Here is a 12,498-nt window from a genome sequence, read left to right as displayed (position 1 = left end):
TTTGAGAATTTTGCATACAACTTCTTCTCTCTCAAGGTTTGGAGCACGATCCTCAGATGTTGCTCATGATCTTCACTACTATGGGAGTATACCAAGATGTTGTCAATAAACACAATGATGAATGAATCAAGATATGGATCGAATACACTATTCATCAAGTGCATGAATGTTACTGGGGCGTTGGTCAGCCCAAATGACATCACAAGGAACTCGTAGTGACCATACCGAGTCCTAAAGACATTCTTCATAATATTCGGATACCAAATCTTCAATTGATGATATCCTGACCGCAAATCAATTTTTAAGAACACTCTGGCACCTTGTAGCTGATCAAATAAGTCATCAATGCGCGGTAACGGGTACCTGTTTTTCACTATAACCTTTGCCGATAATCAATACACATGCGAATATAACCATCCTTCTTCTTCACAAACAAAACCGGCACTCCCCAAGGCGACACACTAGGCCGAATGAAACCCTTATCAAGCAACTCTTGCAACTGCTCCTTTAACTCCTTCAACTCTGCTGGGGCCATATGATATGGTGGGATAGAAATGGGCTGAGTGCCCGGCAACAAGTCAATACCAAAATTGATATCCCTATCGGGCAACATGCCCAGAAGATCTGCTGGAAATACATCTAGGAAGTCTTTCACTACCAAAACTGACTCAACGGTAGGATTATCAGCTCTGATATCACTCAAAAAGTTTAGATATGCATCACACCCATTCTCAACCATCCGCCGAGCCTTTAAAAATGACACAACCCTACTAGGAACATAATCGAAGGTACCCCTCCACTTTAACCATGGTAACCCTGGCATAGCCAATGTCACAATCTTGGCGTGATAATCTAGAATAGCGTGATAGGGCAACAACCAGTCCATGACCAACATAACATCAAAGTCTACCATATTGAGTAGCAATATATCAACTCTGGTCTCAAAAAAACCAATAACAACTAAACACGATCGATACACACAGTCCACAACAAATACACACGGTCCACAACAATAGAATCTCCCACAAGCATGTACAGCTAAACATGAGAACTCAAAGAATCACGAGATATATCCCGTATCAAATATGAATAAGTGGATCCCGTATCAAATAAGACTGATGCATATCTATGACAATCCGGAAACATACGTATGATGTCTGTGTCTGAAGAGACTGCATCTGTCCTACCCGAAAAAGCAAAGAATCTGGCCTAGCCTCCCCCTCTAGGGCGACTTCAACCCGCTCGTCCCCCACCCCTAGCTGGCTGTATGGGTGGAGTGAAAACTGGGGCAGCAACCATGGCTTGAGAAGTCTGTGGACATGATTGAATCTGTAGAGCCTGAGTAGTCTGCGAAGATCACATTGAGGTAAAGTTATTATTTGTTGAAATACTATTCTTGTTGAGCTATTCAATTTCAGTTTTCTATTATTGAGACTCTTGTACACATTGTGGTTGAGCCATGGACTGTTTGTTATGGAAACATTGATATTGTTGATTCTTTTGGCAAGTTGTGGCATTTGGGCACTTGAAATGCGAGTTGTGATATTCATACGCATGTGGTGGTATAAGGCTAGGAGTTGATACTCATGCGGTGAGACAAGGTGGGCTTGATACACGTGTTGCTAGTAGGGAAACTACATGAAGACACGTGGTGTGATAAGGTAGGCTAAAACGCGGGTAGCTATTTCGGGAAAAATGATTTTTAAAACTAAATGTAAGGCTTCCGCAGTCATATAAGGAAAGATTGTGATTGTGATTTTGAAATGAGATTACGAGGAGGTACCTTAGTTGTGATTCTTGTTGTCATCTCTCAGTTACCTCACTTGTATTTGTCCGCATTGTTTCCTTGATGTTCTTATTATATGTTCCTTCCTCGTTGCATTTATTGCTTTAAATTCAATTGTAGTCTATCTTGTTGTATTTCTTTATTGCCTCATTTTCCTCGTTTACATTCTTAGACTGTATTATACTTGTTCAATTTCTTTTTTTTATCCTAGTAGGTGTCTTGACCTGACCTCGTCACTATTCTACCGAAGATAGGCTTGATACTTACTGGGTACCATTGTGGTGTACTCATACTACCCTTCTGCACATCTTTTTATGCAGATCTAGGTACCTTATACCAAGCTAGGCATCAGTGAGTAGAACTTCTAGACCGGAGACTTCAAGGTATACCTGCCAGCATTCGCAGGCCTCAAAGTCACCATTTTCCTTGTTTTTCTATTGCATAATTTTTATTTAGATAGTGATGTATTGGGAATGTTTCAGTATACTCGTGTAGAGCTTATGACTCAGTCTCACTAGATTTTGGAGTTATTGTTAGCTGCATTGTGGAGTTCCTTTATGATAGCCGGTTGGTTTGATGGTATGCTATTATTGCATATTTTAGTCACTTATTGTACTCTAATTCACTGTACTTTATTCGTGTTGAGCTTTAATTGATAGTGTTTTGCACTTATTGTGTGTTTTATTCCTTGTAAGAGTGATTCCGAGCTATATAGATATTATGAGATGAATTTGAGCTATTTGGAGCTTTGAATTCTGAGTAAAATCCCAAGGGATTAAGCCGGGATCGTGTTCGGGGGTCGATGACCAAGTCTGGACGTCAAAAATCAAAGCAAAATTCGTACTCTGAGAAATCCCCACTACCGCGGTGCATGGGGCGTCGCGCTTGTGCAATTCTTTGCTGCCTATCAGAATTAGATCTCTGGATTTCCCTACTAATGCCCCGCATAGCGCGCCGCCCCATGCGGTGCTCCTGTGCAAATTTTACAGAGCCAATGTCCTATTTCGACTAGGAGAAGGTGGTTTCGTCTAGGCCGACCCTACTTGGTATAAATACATGGAAAACATTATTTTCTGGACTTTTCACATATATTCGACCTAAAGCGGCTAAGGAGGAGGTTGAAGAACGTGAGCACAAGGATTTCATCATTCCTTCCTCACCCAAGACACGAGTTTGGATTGAATTTATGTTTTCCTATACTTTAATTATATTTGTGATGAATTGCTCCATATCTATGGAGTAGTTCCCCATAGGGTTTGATGGATTTTGTATATTGATGATTGTTTGTGGATTATAACTCTAGTTTTATGTATTGACGCATTTTTGGATGACTTAATTGTTGCATCTTTATTCACTTGTTCATGTAATCTAGAAAGGCATAACTTGTGATATCTTTGCATTATATTGTTGGTTGAGTTCATCAATTCTTCTTAGTAATCAAAAGAGGCTAGTTGAATCATTGATTAAACCTAGTTAGGAGGATAATCGAGAGAGGTTCTCCTAAAGACCAGAGAGGTTCTCCTAAAGACCAATCCACTATGCATTCTTGTATATCTTCACGTGCTTAAATTGGTTCATCTTGTGAGGTTAAGACTTAATCGAGAGAGGAGGTTTTATTGAACGTTTGAACTAATAATTGAGTGAATTCGAGAGCCTCACTTAAATATTAGAAGTGAATTACCTAGAGTTAGATCCCAAACAATTATCTTGCACCTATCCTATCAACCCCTATTTTCTCCCATTGATAACTTCCTTGCTTACCTTTGTTGCAATTGTCATTAGTCAATAGCTTTCGATTCTTAGTTAATTGTAGTTAGTAATCGCATAAAACTCAAATGTTGATCATCTTGGATAGCAATCAAGCTAGAAACTACAAGAATGTTGTTTAAATCCAATCCCTGTGGATACGATATTATACTATACTATATTTGACTAGCGAGCATAATTTAAGTCAATGTTTCGAGCTCATCATATTTTGGTGCTGTTGCTGGGGATTGGCAATCAATAATGTTTGAAATAGTCTGTAGATCTAATTTAAGAATTTTTCTTTTTATTTTATATTTTCCTTTTTATGATTGGTGTTCTTTGGTTGTGCGCAGGTTATAGGTTAAGATTGGTGCATGACTCGAGCTTCTGCGAAAGTAGTGCTACCATACGAGCCAGAGTTAGAAACAAAACTGCGACAACTGAGGAAGGAAAAAAATCTCACCGAGAAGCTAGAAAGGTTGGACAATCCTCAGCCCAGAAACTATGGACGGAAACAGTGATGATAATGTAGATTTGGCTGTAAGAGAGGCAGCCCAACGACGAGAAACAGTTGCACGGGATGATGAGGAAGCAGCTATTAGAGATGCACAGAACATCTATGAAGAAGAGAGGGGTCACAGACTTAATCAACATCAACCCTTGGCTGCAGACCAGTTTGGAAATATAGCTCCCAGGCTTGGGAGACTTTTGGGTGATTATGCTAGACCGGTCTACAATCAAGGATTATCCAGTGTTAGACCACCCTAAATTGCAGCAAACAATTTTGAGTTGAAGCAAGGGTTGCTTTAAACCCTTCAGAATTATTGTGTCTTCAGAGGGAAGCCAAATGAAAATCCAAACACGCATCTAATGGAATTCGAGGAGATTATGAACACATTTCAATATAATGGGGGTGTTACAAGATGCAGTGTACTTAAGAGCATTCCCCTTCACACTCAAAGATGATGCAAAATAGTGGCTTCGGAGTTTGCCCAATGGATCGATCAGAACTTGGGAGGAGATGACCAGAAAATTCCTTGATAAATATTTCTCCTCAGCTAAGAGGGGCAATATTAGAAGAGCAATCCATAACTTCTTCCAGAAAGAGATTGAAACTGTTTTTGAAGCATGGGAGAGGTTTAAGGAGATACTTAGAAAGTGTCAACATAGCGGAATTGAACTCAGGATGCAACTCCAGGATTGTTAGGAAGGATTGACACCGGCCTCACGTAGAATATTGAGCAATGCAGTTGGAGGCCCTTTGATGAAGAAGACTCCATAGGAGATAGTTACAATTCTTGATGAGTTATCTGAAGATGCAAATCAGTGGCCCTCTAAGAGTGTTGAAAGGAGAAGATCGACTGATGTTCACCAAGTTGATGCTAATACATTTGTGCAGGTACAGCTTGATGCTATGGCTAAGGAAATACGGAAGCTGGCCTTAGCCTCGATACAAAATGAGCCTCACGCAACTTGTCATATATGTGGAAGGGGACACCCTACTCGTGAGTGTCAAGCCTCAACTGAGGAAGTGAATGCTGTGGGAAATTATAATGCAATGGGTCATAGACACCCCGATTTTTCATGGAGTTCACCTGGAGGTACTGCTAATGTTTGGCAATAAAATAACTCTAGACCCTAGCTACAAGGAGCTCCAGCATACCAAAATCAGCAGAGGCAGCAATATTAGCCTCAACAGCCCATCCAGCTTGGTCTAGAGGATCTAATGAAGGCTTTCATTATCAAGACATATGAGAGGTTGGATGCCCATGGAGCAACTATCAAAGAACTGGGCACTGTTTTTCGAAATGTGGAGAGACAAGTGGGACAAATTGCAACAATATTATCTGAAAGGGCTCCACGAACTCTCCCTGCTGATACTGAGAGAAATCTCAAAGAAACAGTGAATGTTGTAACTCTGAAAAGTGGGCAAGTATTGAAAGATCCCACCCCAATCCAAAATGATATGAAACTTGAAAAAGGAAGTGGGGAGATACTGAAGAATGATGTTGATAAAAAGAAGAAAGGCCCGATGAAGGCAGGGAAAAAGAAGAAGGAAAAAAATCGAGAAGGAAGGAACATGATGAGAGCGAGCATATGCCTGTTTTATCTTTCCCTCAAAAGCTATATAGAGAAAAGCTGGACAAGCAGTTTGGGAGATTTCTGGATGTGCTGAAACAGGTTCATGTAAACTCACCATTCACATAAGTACTCTCACAGATGTCTGCTTATGCAAAATTCTTAAAGGATATCCTTACAAAGAAGAGGAAGATCAAGGAGACCTCAGTGGTCAAGCTCACAGAGCATTGCAGCGTGATACTGCAAAACAAACTCCCATAAAAGTGTGGAGATTCGGGGAGTTTTACTACACCTTGCTCATTAGGAACTATCAATTTTGATAAATCATTATGTGATTCTGGTGCCTCAATTAAATTAATGCCTCTATCTATTTACAGAAAATTGGAGAAGGAGATTGGAGAGATAAGGTCGGTGCCAATATCTTTGCAGTTGGCAGACCAAACAACTATAACACCCGAGGGGATAGTGGAAGATGTGTTAGTTTGGATGGATAATTTCGTATTTCCTGTGGATATTATAGTGGTGAATATGGAAGAAAACAAAGGAGGTCCCCCTCATCCTAGGAAGACCATTTTTAGCGATGGGCAGAGCAATATTGGATATACAATAGAGAAAACTCGTGATGAGAGTGGGTGAATTCGAGAGAGGAGTTTTTGCTGAACGTTTGAACTAATAATTGAGTGAATTCGAGAGACTCACTTAAACATTAGAAGTGAATTACCTAGAGTTAGATCCCAAAAATTTATCTTGCACCTATCTTATCAATCCTATTTTCTCCCATTGATAACTTCCTTGATTACCTTTGTTGCGATTGTCATTAGTCAATAGCTTTATATTCTTAGTTAATTGTAGTTAGAAATCATAGAAATCTCAATTGTTGATCATCTTGTATATCAATCGAGTTAGAAACTACAAGAATACTGTTTAAATCCAATCCATATGGATACGATATTATACTATACTATATTTGACTAGCGAGCATAATTTAAGTCTGTGTTTCGAGCTCGTCATGGTTTATATTTGAAGTTCTATTGTTATTTCAATTATTTTTTCATGTATGTTAGGCTTACCTAGTCTTAGAGACTAGGTTCCATCACGACATCCTACAGTGGGATATTGGGGTCATGACAAGTTGGTATTAGAGCTCTAGGTTCATAGTTGTTACGAGTCATAAGCAGGTTTAGTAAAGTCTCACGGATCGGTATAGAGATGTCTGTACTTATCTTCGAGAGGCTATGGAACTATTAGGAAACTTCACTTCCTCGATTCCTTATCATGCGAGTTTGTTGGCTTCAAAATTTTGAATCTTTGTCTTTGTATTCTCTCACAGATGGTGAGGACACGCACTGCTGGATCTGACGATCAGAAACCTACGCCCCCTGCTAGAGCCGCGAGAGGCCGGGGCCAGGGCAGAGGCTAAGGAGTGGCACGTGGTGCAGCTAGAGCACCTGTCCGAGCTGTGACAGATGAGCCACTAGTAGCTCCAGTTGGGGGGCAAACACCTGAGGTGCCGGTTGCCACCCCTACACTCTAGGAAACCCTTGTATAGTTCTTGAGCATGTTTGGTACTCTAGCTCAGGCGGGGTTGATTCCACTTGCACTAGTCACATCTTAGGCTGGGGGAGGAGCTCAGACTCTCGCGGCCCATACCCCAGAGCAGCTGGTCCATGTTGATCAGGTCCAGAGGTTATACCAGTGCAACCTGTTATTTCAGTTCAGCCTGAGGTTAGGGCAGCAACATCTAAGGAGGAGCAGCTTAGACTTGAGAGGTATAAGAAGTACCATTGTCCTACATTCAGCAGCCAAGATACAAAAGATGCATAGGGTTTTCTAGTGAAATGTCACAGTATTCTCTGCACCATTGGTATTATGGAGAAGAGCGGGGTTTCTTTTACTACATTCCAGATTTTGGGAGCAGCATATTAGTAGTGGCACGCTTACGAGGAGGGTAGCCCGGTCGATGAAGCTTCACTCACATGGGATCTGTTTTCAGAGATGTTCTTGAGATAGTTCATTCCCAGAGCCTTCGGGATGCATGTTGCATGGATTTTGAGCAGCTGTGCCAGGGTACTATGACAGTGTCAGAGTATGATCTTAGATTCAGTGAGTTGTCCATACATGCACCTGCCTTGGTTCCCACAGTCAGAGAGCGAGTCCATCGATTTATCGAGGGGCTCAACTATGGAATTATATTCAACATGGCTCGAGAGTTGGAGACAGATACCCAATATCAGTAGGTGGTAGAAATCTCACGGAGATTGGAGGGTATGTAGGGCCATGAGAGTGAGGACAGGGAGGCCAAGAGGCCTCGAGATTCTGGTGGATATAGTGGTGCATGTGCCCCAGTTGTAGCCCGTCATGGCAGGGGCTAAGTGAGCCGTCCAATTTATTCAGCACTTCTAGCTTCCAGTGGTACTCCGGCTACTTCCAAGTCTCGGGTTTCCCATTATGCACTGCCACTGTCTAGTGCACCTCCTACACGGGGTGCTTTCAGAATCCAGTCCAGCCGACCAGGCCCGAGCCAGGTTCAGAAGCCACACCCACCAAGAGCTTGATTTTAGTGTGGTGATACCTGACATATGGTGAGGGACTGCCCCAGACTCAGGAGGGGTGCTCCTCCATAGACTACTTAGGCTCCACATATTCCTCCGGGTCCACATACTTCTCAAGCCGTGGTTGCTGCTCCAGCTGCCACTCCACCAGCACAGCTAGCTAGGAGTGGAGGTCAGGCGGGTAGGGGTCGCCCTAGAAGGGAAGGCCAAGCCAGATATTATGCCCTTCCTGCTAGGACGGAGGCAGTTGCATCCGACTCTATCATCACAGGTATTGTTCCGGCTCCACTTATCATCACAGGTCTTATTTGATCCAGGCTCCACTTATTCATATGTATCATCTTAGTTTGTTCCGTATTTTGGTATATCTCGTGATTCTTTGAGTTTTCCTATTTATGTGTCCACGCCTGTGAGAGATTCTATTGTTGTTGACCGTGTGCATCGGTCGTGTTTAGTTATTATTGGTGGTTTTGAGACTAGAGCTGATCTATTACTGCTTAATATGGTAGACTTTGATGTTATCTTGGGCATAGACTGGTTGTCGCCCTATCATACTATTCTTGAATGTCACGCCAAGACGGTAACATTGGCATTGCAGTTTTACCATGGTTGGAGTGGAGGGGTACTTTGGATTATGTAACTAGAAGGATTGTGTCCTTCCTTAAGGCATAGTGGTTGGTTGAGAAGGGGTGTGATACATACCTAGCCTTTGTGAGAGATTTCAGTGTTGATACTCCTACCATTGAGTCAGTTCCAGTAGTGTGAGACTATCCAGATATATTTCTGGTAGATCTTCCGGGTGTGCCGCTCGATAGAGATATCGAGTTTGGTATTGACTTGTTGCCGGGCACTCAGCCCATTTCTATTCCACCATATCCTATGGCCCCAGCGGAGTTGAAGGATTTAAAGGAGTAGTTGCAAGAATTGCTTGATAAGGGTTTCATTCAACCTAGTGTGTCACCTTGGGGTGATCCGGTTCTGTTTGTGAAGAAAAAGGATGGTTCTAAGCTCATGTGTATTGATTATCGGCAGTTAAACAAGGTTGCAATGAAGAATAGGTACCCATTGCCGCATATTGATGACTTATTTCATCAGCTACAAGGTGCCAGAGTGTTCTCAAAGATTGATTTGCGGTCAAATTATCATCAGCTGAAGATTCGGGATTCGAATATCCCGAAGACTACTTTCAAGACTCGGTGTGGTCACTATAAGTTCCTTGTTATGTTATTTAGGCTGACCAATGTCCCAGCAGCATTTATGCACCCGACAAACAGTATATTTCAGCCATATCTTGATTCATTCGCCATTATGTTTATTGACGACATCTTGGTGTACTCCCGCAGTTGGGAGGATCATGAACAACATTTGAGGATTGTGTTCCAGACCTTGAGAGAAAAGAAGTTGCATGGAAAATTCTCAAAATACGAATTCTGGCTTGATTCAGTGGCATTTTTAGGTAATATGGTGTCGAGTGAGGAGATTAAAGTAGATCCGAAGAATATTGAAGCAGTGCAGAGTTAGCCTAGACCGTCTTCAGCTACTGAGATTCAGAGTTTTCTTAGATTGGTCGGGTATTATCGCTATTTTGTAGAGGGTTTCTAGTCCATTGCTGCACCTATGACCATATTGATCCAGAAGGGTGCTCCTTTCAGATGGTCCGAGTGTGAGGAGAGCTTTCAAAAGCTCAATACTGCTTTGACTACAGCCCTAGTGTTAGTATTTCCTATGGGTTCGAGGTCTTACACTGTGTACTGTGATGTGTTACGTATTGGACTTGGCACGGTGTTGATGCACGACGGTTGGGTGATTACCTGTGTGTCTCGGTAGTTGAAGGTCCATGAGAATAATTATCCATTCCATGAACTGGAATTGGCAGTTATTGTTCATGCCTTGAAGATTTGGCGGCACTATTTGTACGGTGTCCCTTGTGAGGTCTATACCGACCACCGGAGTCTCCAACATCTATTCAAATAGAAGGATCTTAATTTGTGGCAGCGGAGGTGGTTAGAGTTTCTTAAAGACTATCATATCACTATTCTATATCATCCCGGGACAGCCAATGTGGTGGTCGATGCCTTGAGACGAAAGGCGAAGAGTATGGGTAATTTGGCATATCTACCGGCAGCGGAGAGGCCATTAGCATTGGATGTTCAGGCCTTGGCCAACCAGTTTGTTATATTGGATGTTTCGAAGCCCTGTCGGATTCTTGCTTGCATGGTTTCTCAATCTTATTTATATGACCGCATCAGAGAGCGTCAGTATGACGACCCCCATTTATTTGTCCTTAATGACACAGTGCAGCACGGCGATGCAAGGAGGTTTCTATTAGACATGACTGTGTGTTATGGATGCAGGGCCGATTATGTGTGCCCAGTGTGGATGGGTTATATGAGTTAATTCTTCAGGAGGCCCATAGTTTACGGTACTCCATTCATTTGGGTACCGCTAAGATGTATCAGGATTTGAGGCAGCACTATTGGTGGAGGATAATGAAGAAAAACATAGTGGAGTATGTAGCTCAGTGCCTATATTGTCAACAAGTGAAGTATGATCATCAGAGGCCAGGTGGGTTGCTTTAGAGACTTGAGATTTCCGAGTGGAAATGGAAGCGTGTTACCATGGACTTCATTGTTGGGCTCCTACAGACTCAGAAGAAATTTGATGATGTATGGGTGACTATGGATAGGTTGACCAAGTCAGCCCATTTCATTCCGGTGGTGACTACCTATTCTTCAGAGCAGCTGGCTCAGATCTATATCCGCGAGATTGTCCGACTTCATGGCATGCCAGTATCCATCATCTCTGAACGGGGTACGTAGTTTGCATCATACTTCTGGAGAGCCGTACAGCATGAGTTAGGTACACGGGTTGAGTTGAGTACAATATTTCACCCCCAGACGGACAGACTATCCGAGCACACCATTCAGGTATTAGAGGATATGCTTCGTGCATGTGTTATGGATTTCGGGGGTTCTTGGGATCAGTTCTTGCCACTTGCAGAGTTTGCTTACAACAATAGCTACCAGACGAGTATTCAGATGGTTCCTTATGAGGACCTATATGGGAGGTGATGTCGTTCTCTAGTTGGGTGGTTTAAACTGGGTGAGGCTAGATTGTTGGGCATAGAGTTAGTTTGAGATGCCTTGGAGAAGGTAAAGTTGATCCAGGATCGGCTTCGTACAGAACAGTCTAGGAAGAAGAGTTATGCCGATCGGAAGGTTTGTGACGTAGCATTTATGGTTGGAGAGAGGGTTTTGCTCCGAGTTTCACCCATGAAGGGTGTGATGAGGTTCGGGAATAAGGGCAAGTTGAGCCCTAGGTATATCGACCCTTTTGAGATCCTTGAAAGAGTGGTAGAGGTGGCATACAAGCTTGCATTGCCACCTAGTCTATCTGCAGTTCATCCGATGTTCTATGTTTTAATGATCCGGAAGTATCACGATGATCCGTCCCATGTTTTAGATTTCAGCTCAGTCCAATTAGACATGGATTTGTCTTATGTTGATGAGTCGGTGGCCATCTTAGATAGGCAGGTTCGAAAGTTGAGGTCGAAGAACTTTGCTTTAGTGAAAGTTCAATAGAGGGGTCAACCAGTCGAGGAGGCGACTTGGGAGACCGATCAAGATATGCGTAGCCGTTATCCTCATCTTTTCATCACTTTAGGTATACCTCTATACTCGTTCGAGGACGAACGTTTATTTTAAGAGGGGAAGGATGTCACGACCTGATTGGTCGTTTTGAGTGTTTTAGCCTCGTTCCCCTATTTATTTCCTCCTCTATGTTATATTGTGGTTATGTGACTTGTCAGGGTGGTTGGTTTGGTTTCGGGTGAGTTTTGGATTGAATTGGGATACTTAGTCCCAAAGTTGGAAGCCTAATTTGAAAGAGTTGATCGGAGTTTGACATTTATGTAAATGACTCCGAAATGGAGTTTTGATAGTTCTGATAGCTTTGTATGGTGATTTTGGACTTAGGGGCATGTCCGGATATTGATTTGGAGGTCCGTAGGTCGTTTTGGCTTGTATTGGTGAAAGTTGGAAAGTTGAAGGTTTGGAAGATTGAGAAGTTTGACCGAGAGTTGACTTTGTTGATATTGGGTTCGGATTATGGTTTCGGAAGTTGGAATAGGCCCGTTGTGTCATTTATGACTTATGTGCAAACTTTGAGGTCAATCGGGGTTGGTTTGGTATGATTCGGTATTAGTTTTAGAAGTTAGAAGTTCATAAGTTCATTAGGCTTGAATTGGGGTACTTTCATGATTTCGGTGTTGTTTGATGTACTTTGAGGCTTTAACTTTGTATCGTGTTATAGGACTTGTTGGTATGTTTGAATAGG

General features: G+C 42.4%; 1 non-coding gene across 1 annotated transcript; it reads right to left on the bottom strand.

Annotated features, from left to right (window-relative positions):
- Window positions 1-4,601: 4,601 nt before the first annotated feature.
- On the bottom strand, window positions 4,602-4,708 carry LOC142174077 (small nucleolar RNA R71). Its single transcript, XR_012703427.1, has one exon. It is a non-coding gene; the product is annotated as a small nucleolar RNA R71 (small nucleolar RNA).
- Between the last annotated feature and the right edge of the window lie 7,790 nt (window positions 4,709-12,498).

This window comes from Nicotiana tabacum, chromosome 19, assembly GCF_000715075.1.
Source record: "Nicotiana tabacum cultivar K326 chromosome 19, ASM71507v2, whole genome shotgun sequence".
Taxonomy (NCBI): Eukaryota; Viridiplantae; Streptophyta; class Magnoliopsida; order Solanales; family Solanaceae; genus Nicotiana; species Nicotiana tabacum.
The sequence above is the reverse complement of the archived record's forward strand: the minus strand, read 5'-3'. Positions and strand labels throughout refer to the sequence as shown.